At 38.7% G+C, this 22,382-nt stretch overlaps 1 long non-coding RNA gene across 1 annotated transcript; it reads left to right on the top strand.

Annotated features, from left to right (window-relative positions):
- Positions 1-8,538: 8,538 nt before the first annotated feature.
- On the top strand, positions 8,539-11,652 carry LOC132617174 (uncharacterized). Its single transcript, XR_009573651.1, has 2 exons — positions 8,539-8,913; positions 11,264-11,652. It is a non-coding gene; the product is annotated as an uncharacterized LOC132617174 (long non-coding RNA).
- The last annotated feature ends 10,730 nt before the right edge of the window (positions 11,653-22,382 follow it).

Raw genomic sequence — 22,382 nt, forward strand, 5'->3', positions numbered from 1 at the left:
CCTCCGGCTTCTCTCCAGACTTGTCTCCTTCGACGTATTCTCCGGCGAAATTTCTGTGGTGCAAGAGTGATGAAGCTTGTGTATGGTGTATGCTTACACCTTGATTCAGCTCTGAATTGCCTTCACCTTCTTCATCGAGCAAAAAATTTGGTACAATCTTCATTTTTACCTTACAATTCCACCATTCTTGATTTCTGACGCGAATGCCTTTATTTCCATGTGGATGGCCTCTTGAGCTACTTGTAAACCCGATGGTGTCAAGTCCTTCCTCTATCTGCAATTCCACAGGTACCATTTCTGTCGATGCTCCTTTTTTTGCTTGTTTTTGTTGTGTTTCACTTGTATACTATGTTGCTGCTTCATTTCACCTGATTTGAACCCTGATGTATGGAAGACCTGATTTGTCACTGTTTAAAATAAGCTTCAGATTAGTTTCCATTTGTACAAAGTGTTCATATGTGACTGTAGCAGTATCTAATGCTAGGTTAGCTAAAACATCTGCTAGCTTATTGCCTTTCCTTAGCATATGAGTGAATAAAATTTCCTTCCCTGCCCTGAGTTGTTGAATCTCCTCAATCATTCTTGCTAAACTCTAAGGTGGCTTCCATTCTTGTATTATTATTTGTTGAATGAACTGAGAATTTGTCTGAATAATGATATAGTTCTTCGTGTTGTTGCTGCACCATTTAAGAGCCTCTAGTATAGCCATAACTTCTACCTCATTGTTTGTGACATGGCCAATCTCCTCAGCTTTAGCATAGATCAGGTTACCCTATGAATTTCTCACACAAAAACCATATGCACCTCTTCCTGGGTTGCCTCTAGATGCCCTATCTGTGTTACACATAATCTAACCCATAGGAGTCGGATTCCATGTAACTTTTGTCATCTTCACTTGTGGCCTGTAATCTTCCATTACATGTAACAGATCCTTACAGTTATGAGGTATCTGTTATGATAGATTTCTAAATCTTACCAAGTTTTGTATTGTAACAAAAACTTGATAAATGCACCTCTCCATAGTCTTCTTTTCCCCATGTTTGTAAGCATTTCTCCTCTTCCAAAGTTCCCATATGATGATGGCAGGAATAGCATGAAAAACTGGTTTCATTCTATCTTTGCTTAGATACTGCCACCACTTATGAATGATTTGAATCAAGCTTAGTCCCTCTATGTTGATACCTGCAAAATTAGCAAAATAGGACCAGGCCCTGTTAGCAGCATAAGACATAGTAAACAAATGTTGTATTGTCTCCTCTTTTGGATTTTGACAACACCAACATTTGGATGCTAAGTTAATTTTCATCCTTTTTAGCACATCATCCAATGGAATCCTGAATTTCCAACATCTCCAAAGGAAAAAGGAGATTTTGAAAGGCAATCCTTTAACCCATATGAACTTGTAAATATTAATCTCCTGACACCTCAGCCTTAGGTATTCCCATGCAGATTTGACTGAGAAAGATCCTCTGCTATCTAAAGTCCACCAATGTGTATCCTTCTCTGCATCCTCTCTAGGTGGTTTAATATTCTGAATGATATGTTGGACAATGTCTGCATCTAATACATTCTCTAGCTTTTGAACATTCCACCCTCCATTCTCTACCATTTCATAAATGTTTTGAATGCTATCATAAAAAAACTATCCCCCATTAGCATAGTATAGTGCACCTAATCCAGTCTAATTTTCATATTAGAATAGAGCATTGCCCTTTCTAGTTTTCCACCAAATGTCTTGCTCTATAAGATCTCTGGCTTGCAGCATCTTCTTCCAGTTTTGTGAACCATATTTGAATTGAACAATCATAGCATTCTCTTTTTTGCAGTATTTGTTACTTAAAAAACCACTCCATAATGATGGAGTAACACTGAAATTCCACCATATTTTACAGTAAAGGGCCATTGACACATCATGAAGAGATCTAAAACCTAGACCTCCTTTTTTTTTCCTGGTAAACACATGTTATTCCAAGCCACCCAGTGTCTACTCTTCTTTTCAACAGTGTTATTCCAAAAAAATTGTGCAAACAACTTATGCATTTGTTTAATCACACAATCAGGAGGATTAAGTGCAGATAATAAGTGAATAGGCATACCTTGTAACACATGTTTGATTAGTACTGCCCTACCACCAAAATATAGCATTTTACTTTTCCATGATTGCAGTCTGTTCATGATCCTTGTCAAGATTGGGTTGTAGAAGTCCTTTTTCCTTCAGTTGTAGAAACTAGGACAACCCAAATAGGTAAATGGGAATTCCTTCCTTCCAAATCCTGTGGTAATCTCAACTATCACTTTGATATCTCCTGGAACCTTATGATGTAGATAAACTGCACTCTTCTCCTTGCTAATCTTTTTTCCAGAAGTCTTCTCATACTCTGATAAGACCTCCATAATCATTTGTAATGATAAGATATCTGTTGAGGCAAAGATTATCATATCATCAGCATATGCCAAATGATTAATCCTGAGACTCCGCTTAGGAACTCCAAAACCTTTGAATTGAGGGATGCAATGCAGATGATTCAGATTTCTTGTTAGTACTTCAACTGCTAGAATAAAAAGAGTAGGGGATAATGGATCTCCTTGTTTTACCCCCCTTGATGATTTGAAAAAACCTTGTTGTTGTGCATTAACTAGGATAGAATACCAATTATTGCTTACAATTCTGAAAATCATGTCTACTACTATATGAGAGAAACCCATCTTCCTCAGAACTTTAGTTAGAAACAGCTATGAAACCCTATCATAAGCCTTAGCCATATCTAATTTGATAACCACATTAGCTGTTTTGGTCCTCTTTCTGATATCAGTCACCATTTCTTGTGTCAAAAGAACATTTTCTACAATGCTTCTCCCTTTTACAAAACCTGCCTGATTCAGGGAAATTAAGTCTTTTAGCTCTTCAGCCATTCTTCCATGTATCATTCTTGAGATAATTTTATTACTAAAATTACTCAAACTAATAGGTCTTAAATCAGAGAATGTAGTTACTATCTCTTTCTTAGGTAACAACACTAAATTGGTATGAGTAATGAATTTTGGCAACTCAGTTCCACAAAAGAAACTCTTCACCATCTCTGTCACATCCTCTCTAATTATATCCCAACAAGATTGATAAAACAATCCCGAAAGTCCATCTAGACCCCCTACACTATCTCCTTTTAGCTTGAACACTATCTTTTTAACCTCTTCTATTGTAGGCATTGCTGTGATACTCTCATTCTGTTCTGCTGACACCATCTGTGGCACATGATCCAGGATAACAAAGTTTGTAGGATCTGAATCTTTAGTGAACTGTTGCTGATAAAATCTGATAGCCTCTGCAATTAATTCCTCTTTATCCTCTATCCAATCCCCTGTGTGATTCTGAATTCTTTTTAATTGCAGCCTCTTCCTTCTGCCTTGTACATAACTGTGAAAGAACCTTTTATTCTTATCCCCATCATCAAACCACTGCATCCCAGCTTTTTGTTTCTAAAAAGCTTCTTCCAAGTGTAAATACCTGTTCAAATCAGCTTGTACTTTATGCAACAATTCTCTGTTATGTGGTGTTGGATTCAATTCAAATTAAAGCTCATGTACTTTAATAACATCTTCCAATGATTCAATTTCTTGGAAAATATTACCAAAACTCTCTCTACTCCAAGTCACCAAAGCAGATCTTACTTTTTTCATCTTATGATGGAACATTATAAAAGGATTTGCCATAAAGTCAGCCCTCCAATTCTCCCTTACAATGTTCTTAAAATTATCATGCTTAGTCCAAAAATTCAAAAACTTAAAAAGTTTCTTGATGTGCTCAGATTCTCTTGAATAGGTTATAAGTATAGGAGCATGATCAGAGCCTGATCTGATTAGATGTTGCACCCCAATACTAGGATACTTATCTATTAAAAAGTGATTACCAAACACCCTATCCAGTCTTTTGAAGATGCAATCAACACCACTTTGACCATTCCACCAAGTGAATTTACTTCCAGAAAAACCTAAGTCTACTATGTCACAATGCTAAATACAAGATCTAAAATCTTGTACTTCATTTAGACTAATAGGTAATCCTCCATATTTCTCCTCATCTGATGAGATGACATTGAAATCACCCCCAATCATCCAAGGACCATTGCAGTTGTTAGATACAAATTCCAAGCTATCCCACAATTCCAACCTTTCAGTCTAAGTGCATTTAGCATATACTACAGTTAACATTAAATGCTCTTGTATTCCTTGTGTTTTCAACCTCACAGTAATGTGTTGTATATGATCCACCACCACCTCCACCTCAAATATATCCTCTACAAATAACCATATCTTGCCAGACACATTGGTAATAACATGTTGTATATTCAGTCTTCTCCTGAATCCTTCAATTTGACCTGGTACTTAAAATGGCTCCATTAATCCAATAAAACCAAAATGATATTTTTGATGCATTTGAATAAGTCTTGGAAAGGCCTCCATGGTATTCACTGACCTAATATTCCAAAGCATAGCATTCATCACAATCTATTTGGTTTATTTGTAGCATTCCTTGTATGGTATCCCAATCCTGTTGGAACACTAGTATCCCTTTGTGATTTTTTTTTGCCCCTATCTGTGCCTTTGAGACATTTTGGAGAAATGTCTCCTTGTCTTATGGCATCCTGCATATGTTGTTCAAGGGACTGGCCATCCATATCTTTTTTGTCATTTTTACTTTGTGTTGGCTGCTTGCTTTCTCCACTATGCTGAGTAACTAATTGTAAATTCTCTGATGTTTTCTCTTGTTGTGGTATACTGCTGATTTCCTCTTGTTTGTGATGATCAGGTGATTCATTCCCTTGCCCAGTATCTCTATGTTGGCCAGTATCTTCATGTGGTACCCTGCTGATTTCATCTTGCTTCTGTGTTGGACTATTGTTAAGTCTCCTCTCCCCTATTTCTTCATCCTTCTCCTCTATATCCATTTCTGTATTCTCCTCTACTTCTTTTGTAACCTTTTGTTGTTGTCTCCCTTGTGGTGTTGACTCATTACTTTCTTCTTGTTCCTGCCCTTTATCATGTTCTATGATGCTGACTTGGTTGTCATCAATTCGTTCCACATTTTTATTGTCGTCAATATTGGCTTCCTTGTTCTCAACTCCTTTTTTCTTGTTGTTTTCTGCTTCTTTGCGTAGGTTCTCACCTCCATCTGCTTCTTTTGATTTAAAACTATGCTCTATCCACTCTTTAGTGTTTTGGAATTCTTTGTTGCCCTGCTCCTTTCTTGACCCATCTTCTTCCCCTTCTTTCCCATTCTCCAGAGTAGCAAATGCATTTTGTATCTGTACCTCATTACCTTGTTTCTCTTTCCCAACTTCAGCTATGATGATCCTAGAATTGTCCCTTATATATTTGTGTTGTCTTCTCATTATCCACTCTTTTCTCCCTTGTTATTGCCATTCCCTGTTCTCCTTTTTATTTGTGACTTCCTCTTCAGACTGTATCTTCTTCATATCTTCTTTATACTTCTTGTTTAATTCAGGATTCAAATTCCTACATTCATTTTCACCAGGACCTTGCAGTTTACAATGTTTGCAGTATTTAGGAAGATAATCATAATTAATATTGATCTATTTAGATTTCCTTTCTTCTGTTTGCTCATCAACTTTTGCAATATTAATTCTACTAGGATGTTTAGCTAATAGATCAATAAGAACCTTTACTTTTGCACAACTAGGACTTGACCTGTTCACAGTTTCCAAATCTACAGTTAAAGGTTTTCATACTACTGTTTCCATAGAAAACACTGCTTCTTTTACAAAGAAATTTGGTGGTAATTCTAGAAAACTAATCCATGCTATTGTCGTTGGTCTTTCCTTTTCAGGTTTAAACCATGGATCCCAGACAGGGGGGCTCATCTGACAGTACCTTTCATTGATCTTTAAGTAATACGCAGGAATGGACAACATCTTGACATAATCTTCAAAATGAGACAGACTGATCAAGATGTATCTTTCATCAATCAAGACAACCTTGGTTGTTTCTTTGATAGCACATTATATAGGGATAATATCACGCAAGTTGCTTGATATCAATTATGTCATAAGAGAACTTGCCAAGCAACCATCTACAAACTCAATAATATTTTATGGGATAACTATCTCGTTTGCCTCCTTCTCTGTGATTTGTGGCTTAAGCAAATTCGCATAGTTTTGTTTATCACCAACACTAGGCAAATCTTTCGGGATAATTTGTGAAACAGTTACAATAGGATCAGTTGGGTTTTGGTTATGTTTAACAATGGGTAAAGGAATTTTTTGTGTCGATTTGGCTGTAGGCAACGCAGGGTATTCACTATTATGGTCTGGTTTCTTTGGTATATGATGGTTTGTGGATATAGGTACTGGTGGAGCAACCTCTGGGGGAGGTTGTCCACCGGCCGTATTGGCCATGGTGGCCGGAAAAAGTTGGTTGTTGGAGGTGTTTAGGGTTTAGTTAGGGTTTGGGTAGAGAGCGTTTTTTGATCTTATTGCTTGCTTTCTAGGTTAGTTTTGTCTTTGTTAGATTTTAAGTCAAAAATCCAAATATTGAAAAAGTGTTTGGCTTAGCTTAGTTGGTGATAAATCCTTAACTTTCTTAATCGCCTTTATATTGTTCCCTGTGGATTCAAACCCAACTCATAGTTGGGTAAATTATATTGCGACGATCATGTACACTTTTTCTTTGAGGAGTGGATTTGGATGTTATCAATTTTGGCGCCGTTGCCGGGGGAACAATTTGGCGTATTTGGGTTAGTGGTTTGGTCCAAACTTGTGAATATGTGTTTCCGATTTTTCGTGTTTCTTTGTGTTAGTTTTTATTTTTGTTATTTATTTTTGTTACTTGTGTTACTATGGCATCATGGAGTGGAAATGGGTTTGATGAGTGCAACCCTTATTTTGATGACCCATGTCCATATTGTGGAGAACCCCATTTTTTGGAAGATTGTGAAAATGCTTCCTGGAGAGAGATGTGTGCACCGTCTCAATCCTATGATGGGAATATTTGTAATATATGTGGTGGTCAAGATGGACATTGGAGTGATTGTCCCAATTATTTTGTTCCCCCTCCCCCAAGTTGTTCTAATGAAAATGCTAGTTGTGCTTTTGAGTTTTATAGGAACAATGACATGGCAAGTGAAGGACAAAATGCCGGATTTGAAGGCCTCGTGTAAATGCTCCAAACATACTTAGATCGGGAAGCTAAAATGAAGGAGCAGCGTAAACTCGTCCGACTATCCATCTTGGAAAATGGAGAAGCTATAAAAAGAATGAATGATTCATTTGAGGATGTCAATTCCTCAATTGTCATGGAAGTGTCGACTTCTAAAAATGAATTGGTTGAAGAAGAGATTTCAAATTTAAAAGATGAGACCAAAAATTCTTATGACCATGACAAGAGTAATGCAATTGAAGAAGTGGTTCAACTTGAAGAAGAAGAGCAAAATCTTGAAGAAGAAATCTCCAATTCTTAAAAAGAAGAAATTGAGGAAATAATAAATAGCATAATGGGGACAAATGAAAAATACGGGCAAGTTGTGGCCAAATGGTGGGAAGAGGTTCAATATGGAGATGATGAAACTATCCAAAACATGGATTTCATCATGGGAGAATTTTTACAAGCTTTGACCGACTCTCACAATGAAGAAAAACTTGACAAAGGGGTTTTGAGCCAAGATTGGCTAATGAATCAAGCTCAACAACTTGAAGTCTATTGGGACCACCGTGAAGGCATTTCATGAATGATGGAAGAATTATAAAAATTCATGTTGAGCAAAGTCAAGAAGTTGAGCTACTTGAAATTGCTATCCGAGAATTGGAGACTGATTTGAATGCAAAAATTGAAGCATGTGATGCTCAATATCAAAGGGCTATGGATAGTAGTTTTGAATTGGTTTTCAATGAAGAAGAGGTCAAGATTGATTTTGAAGATCTAATGGTGGATTGCCAACCAACCGACCCAAAAGTAGTGAATGATGCCGAAATTGAAGAAATGATACTAGAGTTGCATAAAAAGGTTCACAAAATAATTTTTGAGGACTCTAGTTCATTTGTGGGTGAAGATGTAAAAAATGGAGTGAATCTGAATATGGAACATCTTAGACCACATTCAAACCATTTTTCAACATTGTGCTTTGTTGGTGATATGAAAATTGAATTAACCGAGCCTATGGAGGATTTTGGAGGTGAAGAAGAAGACGTTTTCATTTTGGAGTTTGTCATGCCAAAAAGGACAAAATGACATCCCTCACTTGAAAGACAAAAAGTGTAAAATGTGATACCCGAGAGTTGGCCTCCTTGCTTTTCTAACACCATCCCACGAGCATCACCAGAAGCTTGATTTAAAGTTGGGGTGAAAATTCATATCCTCCAAGTGGAGGAAAAAATGGTAAAGTTAACTCACTTTATGCCACGACATTAAATGCGGCTCTTGGTGGGAGGCAACCTGTCGTTGATAATTTATTTATCATTAGTTAGTATATTGTTTTGATTAATATGCAAAGTTTCATTTTTTTTGGAGTTGTTTTGGACAAGGCATTCATTAGGGCAGAAGCAAAACAATGCAGGAAACAGTCCATGAACTAGAATTTAGAGTGTGGACAGGCTGCACAATTCAAAAAGAAAAAAAAAGGGAAAAGGAAAAGAATGGCTTCTGGAATTAAATGAGCAAGCCAGTGAAACGATGCATTATGTGTTATGCGTTCTAGTGAGCAGCTTCAGATAAGTCACTAAAAGCTGGCTTCTTTTCTTTTAAAGCAAAGCCACAACCTTTTCACTCTTTTTCCCCCCTTTTAAAACACCACACCCCAACAAGAATCTGCTATTTTTAAAACAAAATTACAAGTCCACAAACACTCTTATTTCCCTTGTCCACCTTCACGCCACCACTGCCGCCTTCGACCAGCAGCGCCAGGTAAGTTTCTCTCCTCTCCTCTTCTTAGTTCTCTCTCTCTCTTTCTCTCTCTTGCTGTCAAACCTATCCCCTGTCCCTCTTGGAACAAAAATTTTGACAAAGAGCAAACATTATGGGCTTTAATTGCGGAACTTTTTGAATTCTATAAATGATTGTTGGTGTTTGGTGTTGCATCTGTGTTGAACTATAATTCCCACCATTTGTGGGAGGGTAATTCAGTTGTCTAAAGGTTTCAAAGAATTGAGTCTCAACTATGCACGCAAACTGTTCAATGAATTGTCTGAGAGGCGATTTCATTCGCCGGTGAAGTCTGAGTAATCGAGATACATTAGGAGACGAGTAGAATTAAGTTTCGGGTAGTTCGGGTTGGTTTTAGAGTGTTTGTATTCAAATCACCCGAGCTATACATTGCATTTTCACTTCTAATTATTCTTTGGCTTTAATGGATGCATTATACATTACTCTAATTGCCAGAACCTCATTCGTATATTCTACAATCATTTTGAGGTGTGTGTGACACAAAGGAATTCTAGTTGAAATGAAACCGTTCAAGGAGGAGCAAAATTATGGCAATATCTCAGTAACACATATTTCAGGGAGTCCCTCTAACTTGAGCTTTATTTTATTGTGTTGAGGACAATGCAATATTTTTAGTTGGGGTGGCTCATTTATTTGTGATGATATATGGTGGTTGACGGATTTGATGGATTTGGTAGATTAACTTTTTATTTTGATATTTTTTATGGCATATTTATATTAGTATGATTTTTTTTTTCATTATTAGCTTCTTTAATTTTGTTAGGAGTAAAAGTGGTGTGGGATGTGATTTTGCCCCTTGATCCATTTGTGGCTTGCTTGGTACCAACACACTTAAATCTTGGCATATGAATTAGTGGTTTTTGGAAAAGAAAAAATGATTGAAGTGATGATTCTTGTTAAGAATTTTAGACTCAATGTTTGGCTCTTAAGTTCACTAAGTAGTCTCTTTAGGCTGTGAGTGACTTTCTTTGAGTTCATTTGTTTTAATTGGGTTTTGGATACATATTCCACCTGAGTTTGCATGTGCCATGTGTGGTGAGGTTTTTGTGAGTTCTTTTGCATTATTTGTGGTCTAGAACTTGCCCGGAATGTGTTTCAAGGCGAAATCCTAGACTACACTTGGTTTAGGAAAATGATGTTAGGCCTTCCTTGGACCCGTTTTTGTGCCTTAAATTGCGTACCCTTGCGTACTTTCCCTAGTTAACCCTTTTTGAGTCTTTAACATTTTCTTTGCAACCATGTTACAAGCTTTAACCTTTTGTTCTTTATTGACCTATTTTTTTACATTTTAGCTTCTTGAGTGCTTTGCAAGTGCAAACATAGGCTAAAAGCCTAAGTTTGGGGTGATGGTTAGAAAAAGTTGTGATGTGGGAGTTACTTTAAAAGTGAAAAGGTGGAAAAAAAATTGAAGTAGTAGAATATTTTTTTTTTTTTTTTTGGAAACTTCCTGTTATTTTGAAAAAGAAAAAAAAAAAGAAGGAATAATAAAGAGTTGTGCATAAAGGGAAGACTAGTTGGTGAAATGAAAAATGAAGAAAAGGGTGGAAAAGTCTGAAAGGAAATGTGTTTTGATTGTTGCAAATTGTAGTGCTTAGGGAGGTTTTGAGTCACTCTCACCCAAATTGTACTCTACCTTAGCCAAAAGCCTACATTACAACCCTTTAAGTCCTAATTGATTTTGAACCAAGTGTGTCTACATTAGTGGAGAAATACATGAAGGACAAGCCTATGGTACTACTTTTGTGCATTTGAACAACTTTGTGTGAGACAGAGAGTTAATTCTTTCAATTTGATATCCCATTTGTGTTTTAAATAACATTTCATAAGTGTGAGATACTCTCTTGATTGTGAAGGCACATGATAATTTGAGTTGTGAACGTGTTCCAATTTCCAATTGTGAGGAATGAACAAAAGAAAGATATTTTGTGATAATGAGGCAAATTTTGAAACTTTAGTATCATGACTTGATTCCTACTTTGATTAACTTGCAGTTTAAGTACTTGAAATGACATGAAATTTTTGAGGATTTGTTGGTGATTCATATGTCTTGGATTAATTGTTGGTACCAATTAAAGTCATGTGTTTGTGCTTAAAATAGACTTTTTGACCTGATATGATGTTGGTGCACTTTTGAATGGAGTCCTTTAAATGAAATTTTATGATTTGATTTGCTTGAGGACAAACAATAGTTTAAGTTTGGGGGTTTGATAAGTTGGTAATTTACCAACTTATTTCTTCTTCAATCTTAGATTGTTGTTATGTTTTGATTGAGAAAATAGTGTATTTAATGTCGTTTACTTCCACTTTATAGGTTTATATGATTGAGAAGAGTTTTAGAAAAAACCAAGTGAAAAACAAGTAAAAAAGAGACCAAATTGAAGAAAATGAAAAAGTGGCTGTAAATGCAAAAATGGCCGGAACTTAAATGCTGAAAATCAGGGGCTGTTTTGGCAAAATCTTAATTTGAGAAGATTGGGAATCCATTAAAAGAAAGACTTGGGGGCAAAATCATCATCTTTGGCCATTTTCAACACAAGTTTTGGAGACTAGGGTTCATCAACTCAGACTTTCGAAGAGAAGATTTGAAGACTTAGATGAGAAATTTCTTACTCTTTTACTCATTTCTTCAATTCCTTGTTATGTATTGAATATCTAAGTGTGTAGTACTCCATTCCATTACTTGAATCTTGCTTATGGAAATATTCTATGATTAAAGTTTGGATGAAACTCTTGTTTTACTTATATATTGAATGATTTTTATTGCTAATGATGTGAGTTAATGTTGTTTTAATTAATCTTGTTCTTTAATGTTTCTTTAATGTTCTTTAATCTTGTTCTTTAATGTTTCTTAACGGATTAGCTAACCCTAAGACCTGCCCATTTACTTCGATTTGAGCTCGAGAGAGGAAGATTGAAGTTGGGAAAGATTAATTAACAAGAATTTGGGGCTTTAAAACCCATCTAATAACTTGAACTAGAGATAGGAAAGTTACTTGAGATTATATTGATTGTGCTTAATATCACACTCTAAGGCTTGAGAAAGCTTCGAGTGAAATTCATTGATTTGGTGGAGAGACTTTTGATGAGATTTTAGAGATCATTATCTAATTAGCATAAACTCACTCATAGTTGTGAAATCGTAAAATACATTGGATCGTTACTTGAGAGTAATTTTTCTTGTATCCATGCTTGTGGCCATTGATCATTTTACTTGTTTTCTAGGTTAGTTTTGTCTTTGTTAGTTTTTAAATCAAAAATCAAATATTGAAAGTGTTTGGCTTAGCTTAGTTGGTGATAATTCCTTACTTGTTTAAATTATTTTTAACTCTCTTCATTAGAAATAAAAATTATTCATTACATAAGCAAAATATGAGATTTAATTCAACACTTGATAATGGATATTCTCATAAACAAGATGAAAGTGAGAGAATAAAATACAACACGCTTAAATATTCAATACATAACAAGGAATTGAAGAAAGGGTTACGGGTTTACTCATTAAAGTGCTACAATCTTCTCTTCCATAGTATTGGTTGAAGAACCCTAGCTTCCAAAAATCTTGTGAAAATGGCCAAAAATGAAAAATAATGCCTTCAAGTCTTGCTTTTGTAGTCCGAAAATTTTCCCACTCAAAATTAGACCAAAACAACCCCTGATATTCATTTTTTGCACATTTGTCCCCTTTTTACAAAACTGTCCATTTTTTGTCATTTCTTCGATTTGACCTCTTTTTTGAATTGTTTTTCACTTGATTTCTTTCAAAGCTCTTCTCAATCATATGAACCTATAAAATGAAAGTAAACGACATTAAATGCACTATTTTCTCAATCAAAACATAACAACAATCTAAGATTAAAGAAGAAATAAGTTGGTAAATACCAACTTATCATTTACCCGGTTCGCAGCATGCATGCTCTTGTTGAGGAGACATTTCCAGGAGACTCTCCCCTTTTTCTCTTTGTCGGATTTCGACATAAGGGGGTGTAGATAGCTGGCTACCCCAACAGGCCGGGACAAAAAGCTGGTATCCTCGAGAACGGTGAGAGTGACCAACCTCATTCTTTCTGGGTCGACACTCAGGGCCAGGAAGGTATCCACGAGCTTTGACCTTGAGCTGATTTCGAATACCCTGAGGGACCGAAAAGACTCCCTCGGTCTTTGCAGAATGATGAGGTGGATAAACCGGGATGCATTCGCCATCACAACGGACGTGGTGGCAACCTCTGCCTCGAGAAACAAGTGATCTAAACTTTCCTGCCCGAAGGAATGAGCAGGAGGCGAAGAGGAAACTGACACGACATGTCTGGCCCTCTTAGCTGCAAGTCCTACATCCGGAGACGTATCATCCCTAACCACGACAGCCTCCACCTCGGGCAAGACGACCGTCAATGGGGCCGGTGAGTGAACGACATCAATGGTGGGAGCTAAGCGACTTTCGTCGTACCCTCGACGAGATTGGTCGAACCGCCGACAATATTCTCGTCCGAAACATCTACCGGAGTGGGTTCTGTCTTGGTGGAAGCAGTTGTGGCGGAGCCGAGGCTGACTCTCGCTATTATTATATCATCGTCCAGGAAGTCCCTCAGGCCCCGTACTCCTGAAGCACCACCAGAGCTTTTCTTTCTTTTTCGGCTCACCGAAGATGACTTCAGGGGCCTGGAGGACTTGGCTCTCTTCTTCTTCTCTGCCTCGGCAATGAGCCACGCTGAGCTCGACGGGTCAAACTTCACATCCAGCATGGTAAGGGCATCGGTCGATTAAGGCCTTGGGGCTACGAAACCCTTCCTCAATCTTGAGAAAAATGTCAATATTAGATAAAGGGATAAATGAAATAACACAAGGCAAAAGAAATCCACTTACCTTGATTTTTTGCTGTCCACCTTTTGTCGGATAGCTCCTTCCACGTGCGCAATTGATGCGGGTATTGGCATATAATGCCCTCTACCTAACCGTGAAAGTTGTTTATTTCGTCCGGGATCCACGCAACGGCTGAAATAGAATAGAATTAGATGAATATTTAAAGGCACACGAAGAGATTAAAGTTTTACAATGCTTACGAGTATTGTTCCACTGCTCGGGAAACGACATAGTTCTCTCTGGGATAATCTCTGCGGTCTTGACCCTGACAAAACGCTCCACCCAACCTCAGTCTTTATTTTTGTTGACGCTGGAGAGGATAGGGTGTTTTCCTTGTTTGGAAAGCTTTACGACCCTGCCACGGAAGACACGCGGGCAGTGTAGCCGGATCAAATGATGCAGAATGAATTCCTCATTAATGTTATTTTCCAAAAATCGGAGGCAAGTTACAATCCTCCAAACACTTGGGCTGATTTGTGCAAGGCACAATTTATATGTTCGACTTAAATCAAGAATGACATGATCAATTGGGGGGTCTAGCTTGAACGTGAAAGGGTAAGTGCAAACACTTGAGTATCCCTCAATGAAGGTTGTGATGTTATCGTCCGGACCCCGAACAACGATCTTTGACAGATGGTTTGACCAACCGCATTCAGTCCGAACTCGCGGTAGGTCCATCGCCTTGATTGAAGAAGGGTATCGTCGGACATCGAGCCCCCTATCGGACTTTTTCACGACCTCCTCGACGGCAAATTCAGCATCGAAGTGGAAGTCTATGGGCAAAATATCTTGTGGTTGAGGTTCAAAGGGTTTGGTCCGATCACTAACCTCGGAATTAGTACCGATATCAGCCGCTGGAGGAGGAAAAGTAGCTGGTAAGGCATTTTAAGAAGAGGATCAGGAGTTCGTTGCCATTTTTGAAGATTTGAAGGTAATGTATGAAGATTTGAATAAATTTGTGAAGATTTGAAGATTTTCGATGAAGATTTGGAGAAGTTTGTGAAGATTTGAAGGATTCTGGCGAAAGTTTGAAGATTCTGATGAAGGTTGAACGTATCAGATAAAAGGTAGAGCAGATGCAAGAGTGAAGAACGGGGAGTAAGAAAGTGCAGTAAATGGTGAAATAAAGGGAATATGACTATTTATAGGCGAGGAGTAATTATGGCAAAACGCATTGATCAGATAACCGAAGGGACGTCCAATCGAGAAGCTACATGTGTCCGAAGTCAGACGGACGTGACGTGAAAAGAAATTTTGTTTTTCCTCCTATTTCAAAACTTACAAAAGAAGGTTCTCCTTAGACCGACATTCCACTTCTCGTTATTCCGCTGGAAATTCGGACAAAAAGAAAAATTCATGCACAAAAAGACCCAATTTGGTTCAGACAAAACTCAAAGCGGATAAAAGTATTTGTAATATAAAAGGGTCCTATCCGGTTCAAATAAAACTTTTATACATTGATATATACGCAACTATCGCGGTTATAGTAACCATACAAAACATGGCCAAACATATGGTCTTAAACAAAACAAAAAAGGTGGAAAAATCAGTCTGATGACCCGAAGGTTAAGATATTCGGTTCATGTCCTTGGGTGCTTTGGCAGATTCATACTTCGGCTAAGTGGTTCCAGGTTCCTACTTTGACATGGTCGAGTCACCACTAGGATTATTCGACATAGCGACGTTAACCTCGGCTGGCAACTCATCATCATTAAGGATAATCACGGGGGCTTGGTTCCTGTAAGAAGCTCCCATCCTAGCCTCTGAAAGCAGGCGACGAGATCTAATCCGAGAGCCAATTCCTGTGGAGGTAGCCAGGATGGTCGGAACATCTATTTGCCTCGGTTTCCTACTCGGAGGAATAGTATCTTCGGTAGCATCATCCTTAGTACTTTTCTGCTTGGAGGAAAGTTTCTTCGTTGGAAACCCTGAAAATAAGGATATAAGGCACAACGGATGAAAATGCGAGTAAACATGAAGGTCGAAAATTTACAATGATTTTTCCCTCTCCATCATTCGGAAGAGATACTTTTCCAAGAGCGGGTTAGTCACGAGAAGCGTCTAACAAAGCGACGATCCAGTCGAAAATTCTGATTATAAGCTTCGGTTCGATCGAAACCGGAGCAGGATTCCACGCTTCGGGAAAAGGCTAGGATAGAGAACGATGGAGTTGGTTCGTCCGAATTATAACAAATCGATGCAGCCAGGCTGTGTCATAGTCATCCTCTGGGTCGATGAGACCTCGTGCTCCACGAAGGCACAGATGCACTAGGCCAGCTCGGACAACTCGTGGGACGTAGATGTGAATCAGATGATCAAGGGTAAAAGAGACCCCGGTTATGTTGGCCAAAAGATTGATACAATATACCAATATTCAAACCTGCGGAGCAACTTGCCCTACACAAATCCGATAGCGACGATAAAAATCCTCTATTATCTGAGGAATGGGGAAAGAATAGCCAATTGCAAAGGGATAGGTGTAAACCAGGGAGTAACCTGCGACGTGATGGTTTATTTTTGTCCCATGGTTAACTGGACGACGTCAACGTTGGCGTCCAAGTTACAATTATCACGAACTTTGGGGATAGTGGCAGCGTCAATAAGCGATTCAAAGCTCTCTACAGATTCAAGATGACTTGAAACCTTACAATCGTTTGGGTACTTAAAGCCAGCGGGGAGAATGTCAGTGGCAAGGAACTCGATTTCTTCTTTAGAACTTGAAGCACCTGTTGGGGATTGTGGTAAAGAAGGAGATGACTATGTGGTATTAGCAGGGAACTGAGTTAGCATAGGAATAAACGACATTATTGAAGAAAAGGGTTCGAAGAAAGAGGTTTCAAAAAGTTCTGATGTAGGGTTTTTCTATAGGGTTTTAGCCGTGTAAGGAAAATAATTGCATGGCTTAATGTGTATGGAGCACCTACCTTTTATACGCAAAGGGTTGGAAGTCATAATGTCAAACGGTTTTTGAGGCTAATCGCTACAGTGGCGTAATAATGAGCAATCGACATCGTGTAGAGTGCATCAACATCGTGCAGAGTGCAGAACTGAACAAATGTCTATTTAGGCGGCAGAGCTGGACCTTAGGTGTTGCTATCACTGACCAGTTTTGTTTTTGGTTCAAATCTATTCCCTGGAGTCAATGCTTTCCACCGAAAAATGGAGGGACTATCTGTATATGGTGTAAACCAGGGCAAAGTACTTGTATCCGTCTACGGAAGATCGAAGCAAAATAAGAGAGTTGGCTTTAATATATAGCGTCGGTTCGGGTTCGAATAGTCGGATAAAATAAGGCCCGAGGGATCACAAACCAGAGGGACGCCAGTTGACACGAATGCGAGAAATCCGACCTGTAACGGATTTCTCACCGCCCGTTGCGACGGCCCTTGAGGCACCCGAGATTGTCTGGATCATTATCTCCTTAACAGATTTAGTTTAGTAATAAGGAGAAGAGAAGATAAAACCCAACAATCTCCAGCCTCCACGGCGGCTCCTACTCTCTCTAGGTCAAAAAGTCCCCTATTCTAATGTAAAAACGGTTATTTAAAAGCTAGGGCAAATATTAGATAAGTGGGCCCAATCCCGATCAACATAGGAGAATTGACGCCGCTTATGCGCTGGCTGTGCGTCACATGGCCAGCGCATAACCTCCTTTATGTTCTTCTTGTGTGGCGCATGACCAACGCATGGTGTGTCTGAGATTCAGGAATGGTGTTTTTGTGCGCTGGCTGTGCGGCTCATGGCCAGCGCATGAGACCCTTCAGTGGTCAGATTTTGCCTTCAAGTGCTGGAACTTCCTTCGCAACGTTCAATCAACGTACACAGCCTCGGAATCACTCAAAACTGCCCGGAATACCCTTCGCTGGTCCTTGTTGTACCTATTCATATAAACATACCAACATAAGCTCATATACAACAATTCGCATTCAAAACTGCGATGAAAGTGCTAACAAGTGAAGTGTAAATGACACTAAATCTAGATATTTGTGCCAAACATCAACACCCCCCCCCCCACTTAGACTTTGCTCGCCCTCGAGCAACCACTTATCATACATTCCCTAGTACTTTACTTAGCCATGCCACTCAAACAGGTCTACATCAGAATTCGGTGGATATGCAAGTTTCGAAATTGCATTAACATACACATTGAGCCAATTCTTGAAAGTCATGCCAACTGCTTCAAAACCACCATTTTCTTATGCTTCAAAATTCTAGCAACCAATACTCTCAAGAAACGATACATTAAAAAACATGCATATGACTCCAGACACCACTCAAGACATAAAGAACCTGCTACTTGACCGAGCGGGAGTACTTCATCCATCTCCTATTAATTATGTGTCCTCACCCAAAAGAGAGTTATCCATATCTCACACAAAATTAATGACTTATTTCAATGGACATAAGATGCAACAATATCGCTCACTCTTACAAAGAATATCCAATGCTCAAACATGACGAACCATAGGCTTGCCCTTAGTGTAACCGTTCAGCAACTTAGAGTGAGGTGAATTTAGGATCACTTAGGACTTGTATGGTTGCAATGTAGGCTTAAGGGACGGGTAGGAAATATTTTGGAAAATAGTGACTAACCTCCCTAAGAACTTTTAATACCTTACAATCATAGTTCATTTTTGCACCATCCTTCATCACCCATAGCATTCATCCACATGCTACCCATTCTATCTTATCAACACCCATTTATTTTCTCAAGTTTAAGCATCCTTTTGTTTTCGACAGACTAGTGGGAGACGACATTAAGAACGCAGATGACAAACTAGACAGTTCCTGTTTTGCAGTTCTTTTTTTTTTTTTTTTTTACTTCCCACTAACCATCATCTACCCTTCAGACACACCCATAGACTTCATTTTTAACTTCATTCAACAACCCTCCCTTAACTTCACATCCTAACTCCAATTCAATAAGTAACCATTAAAAGTGCCTAAGGAGTAAAACAGGGATCAAATTGGGTCAATACGAACAACGGGAGTAGGCTAATTGGCTGTTGTAAAAAAAGAAAAGCTAAAGGCTCAACGGGGTTGACTAGGGATATACATACACAAAGGGTAGGCAAGCGACGTTTCAAACTTTGGCTAACAAAGAAATGCCTAGATCACTTCCTAAACTTCTCACTTAATTTCACTTCACAAACACACCGGGCAAGTTCTAGTCATCATTATCAAGCATGGATCATATCAGAGTTTCCTCACATCACACACAACACATAATCAACACAAAACAGATTCATACAACCATCCAATCAAGCAACTATCACAAATCATGCCAAGTGGGTCATACATGAGTCAATGCAGTCTACTGCAGAAATGTTTCGAGGTAGGTTGCCTATTTTTAAGCATGTTTTTTAAAGATTTTCAAGAAAAACTCATGGTTTCCACATTCCACCTAACCTGAGCACCTAGCATTCGAGTGGTCTGACAGGCTTGACTCCTACGACTCTTCTACAAAAACTAAAAATCTAACCCGGTTCAAAGGTCCCCCCTTAGGAAAGACCTGAGGTCATAAGAAAACCCAATGGGGTGGATGGTGTATGCCACTAACGAGGGACTCAAGAGGCTACCAAGAAAAACTAACGCAAGAAAACTGGAAATCTCTTTTTTTTCTTTTTTTGTTTTTTCGACTCAAAGACTCAAACACTAATCAAAAAGAAAACCTATGGCAACTTGATCACCATCCTTAACCTCAAAATGTTGTTACAAGGGACGTATTTCCCACCCCACACTTAAATCATGCTTTGCCCTCGAAGCATATAGATGGAAAAATTTAAAAACAAAGTAAGGCAAGAAATACTCCCTGAGGCCTACTAGGGCCTAGTCATCATCCTCAGCCTCACCACCTTGTTGACAGGTCGTTCATGCACATATCCATCAGCCAAGGGGAACTCTTTGTACCTCTGGAGATTCAAAACACAAACCTCTAACTTCGTTAGCAAATCTTAAACCAAGTGGGGTCGTTTCACTTATTGTGAGCCGTGTGTTTAAGCATTGAATGTTCATCTTTCTTGATGTTCGGGTTCTCTCATGGATTTAATGACTCTCCATGACCCCACACTTACTTCCGACTATGATACACAAAACTCAAAACAAAGAAGTTAACTAATTTTAAGCCTAAAACGACAAAATTAATGAAATAAAGACTATCCTACAAAACAAGGAAAAACATGTTGAATGACCTATGGGTGTTCATGGAAATGCCCTATGGTTTAGAATGTTGTTTCAAGTTTATTTTCTACTCAAGACTTCACAAAAATCACACGAAACTTAATTGAGGAATTTTTATCAAGCAACTTGTGGGCATAGAACTATCCCTTGAAGTTTTGCAACAATGGAGGGTTGTAAAACCCTTCCTTATGTTTGGGAATCATTGTTCTAGCATCTAACACTCTTTACAAACAACACAATACCGAAACATCCATCCAAATTTGCCCAACCCACAAACCCTTGTTTATCAATCTCTCAACCCAACAAAAAGGGGAAAGAAGGAATGGGATTTCATTGATGAAAACCCACGAATTCTTACCTTGTGTTGCGGAGGAGATGATTTACACTACTTTCCTTGGAGTTGGAAGGGATTGGGAGAAGGGTTTTCGTGTTTGGGTTCGGTTGGGAGCTGTTTTAGAGAGGGGGGAAGGGGGGGGGGGGGGGGGGTCGGCCGTGTCTTATTCTTTTAAAAGATTTCGAACTGGGCCGACCCGTGCATTATCCATGCGTCGCATGGTCAGCGCATAACACACCCATTTCTGAACTTTGTACTTAGCCAAAATTTTGGCCTGCTTACCCCTTGTGCGATTGCCATGCGACGTATGGGCATAGCACACACAAACCTGGAGCTGTTTCATTAATTGCTTCGAGCGTTTATTGTTCTTGCTCATTATTTGGTCCTGCAACATGAACATACACATGCCATATATGCTACAAAAGTTGGGTTGCCTCCCAACCAGAGCCTTAGTTAACGTCGTGGCACGACGTGAATCAATTTCACCATTTTTCCCTCCACCTTGAGGATGTGAATTGTGCCCCTAATTTTGCATCAAATTTTCTGCTCCGCTCCTGGGGCGGTGGTGTGAAAATAAAGGAACCAAGCAATAGGTGTCGCATCTTGCACTTCTTGGCCCTTAAGTGAGGAATGCCGTTTTGCCTTTTGGTGTGGCAAATTTTAGGATATAAGGGTCTTGTTTCTTATTTATACCCTTCTCCAAAAGCTTGGAGGGCTCGATTTCCATGTCACCAACCAAAGATAATGTATAAAAATGTTTAGAATGAGGACCAACACGCCCCAACTCCGAAACTGCCTTATTTTTTACATCCTCACTCATATGCACCCCCTCAACATTGGTATCATCAACAATATTCTGATCGAATGGTTGGAATTCCTCTTCCTGCTCCACAAGTAGGCCAGTATCCACAACAACTGGTGGTTGGGCGTCAGACATCTCAACCATTTTATTCATTAAAGCATGCAGGTCATGGATATCTGAGTCAAATATGTCTATCTCTTGTCTGAGCTCTATTCTGCCTTCTATCAATTGTGTCGCCATGTTTGTGAGTCCATCGCGGAGAAACCCATGAAATTTCATTTGTTGAGATTGTTCCGTTAGCCAAGATTGGCTCACTATCTTTGCTTCTTCGAAGTTATCTCCTTGTAGGAACTCACTCTCTTCTTCTGTTTGAGGTTCGTCTTGGGTGTTGGCTAAGCCTGTAACTTGCAGATTACAAGTTTCAGACTCGGCCTGCATCTCTGTGAGTTTGGCACGAATCCTCTCCATGGCCTTCTCTAGTTCTGCGTTTTGCTCTCTTATCAATGTGTCTTGCTCCACTATGTTTTTCATCATATCTGTAAGCCGAGCAAGACTCTCTGCATCCTCGACTTCATTACTCCTGTTAACATCACAAACAATAAGAGAATCATAATAGGGGCTCGGGGATGAGGAATAAGAGTTAGGACAACCATTCCAATGGCCATCTTGACCACCACATATACTACAAACAATCCGCTCAAAGGATTGGATAGGTGCGCACAACCCATTTTCGAAAATATTATGACAGTGTTTCCACAGGTGGGGTCCTCCACAAATCAGACAAGAATCACCAAAATAGGCACAACCAATATTCAACCAATTTTTATTCCAAGATGCCATATCAAGAAAGATATCCAAACTACTAAATTAAAAAAAATTAAAAGAAAATAAATAAAAAACTTGAATAGACAAAAAGAAAAGTAGAATCTAGATAAACAGTTAATTTCTAACTCCCCGGCAACGGCACCAAAAACTTGTTGCGTCCAAACGCACACGCAAGTATACGTAGTCGTACAAGTAATATAGTGATTTTAGAAATCGGATGTCGAACCCACAGGGAGTTATGATTAACCGTCAACTAAATTAAACTATCCAAATTATCTATACAAGAGATGAAATTCGAAGATTGTGGTTATAAACTAATTGAAGATAAAAGAGACAAATAATGAACTTCAACAAAGAAAGAGCAGGGTTTTATATTATCAATGAGACGAATGTTCCAGGGTTGCGGTTGGTTCACCAATTCTGTTGAGTTTT

This window comes from Lycium barbarum, chromosome 11 (genome assembly GCF_019175385.1).
Source record: "Lycium barbarum isolate Lr01 chromosome 11, ASM1917538v2, whole genome shotgun sequence".
NCBI classification, from domain to species: Eukaryota; Viridiplantae; Streptophyta; class Magnoliopsida; order Solanales; family Solanaceae; genus Lycium; species Lycium barbarum.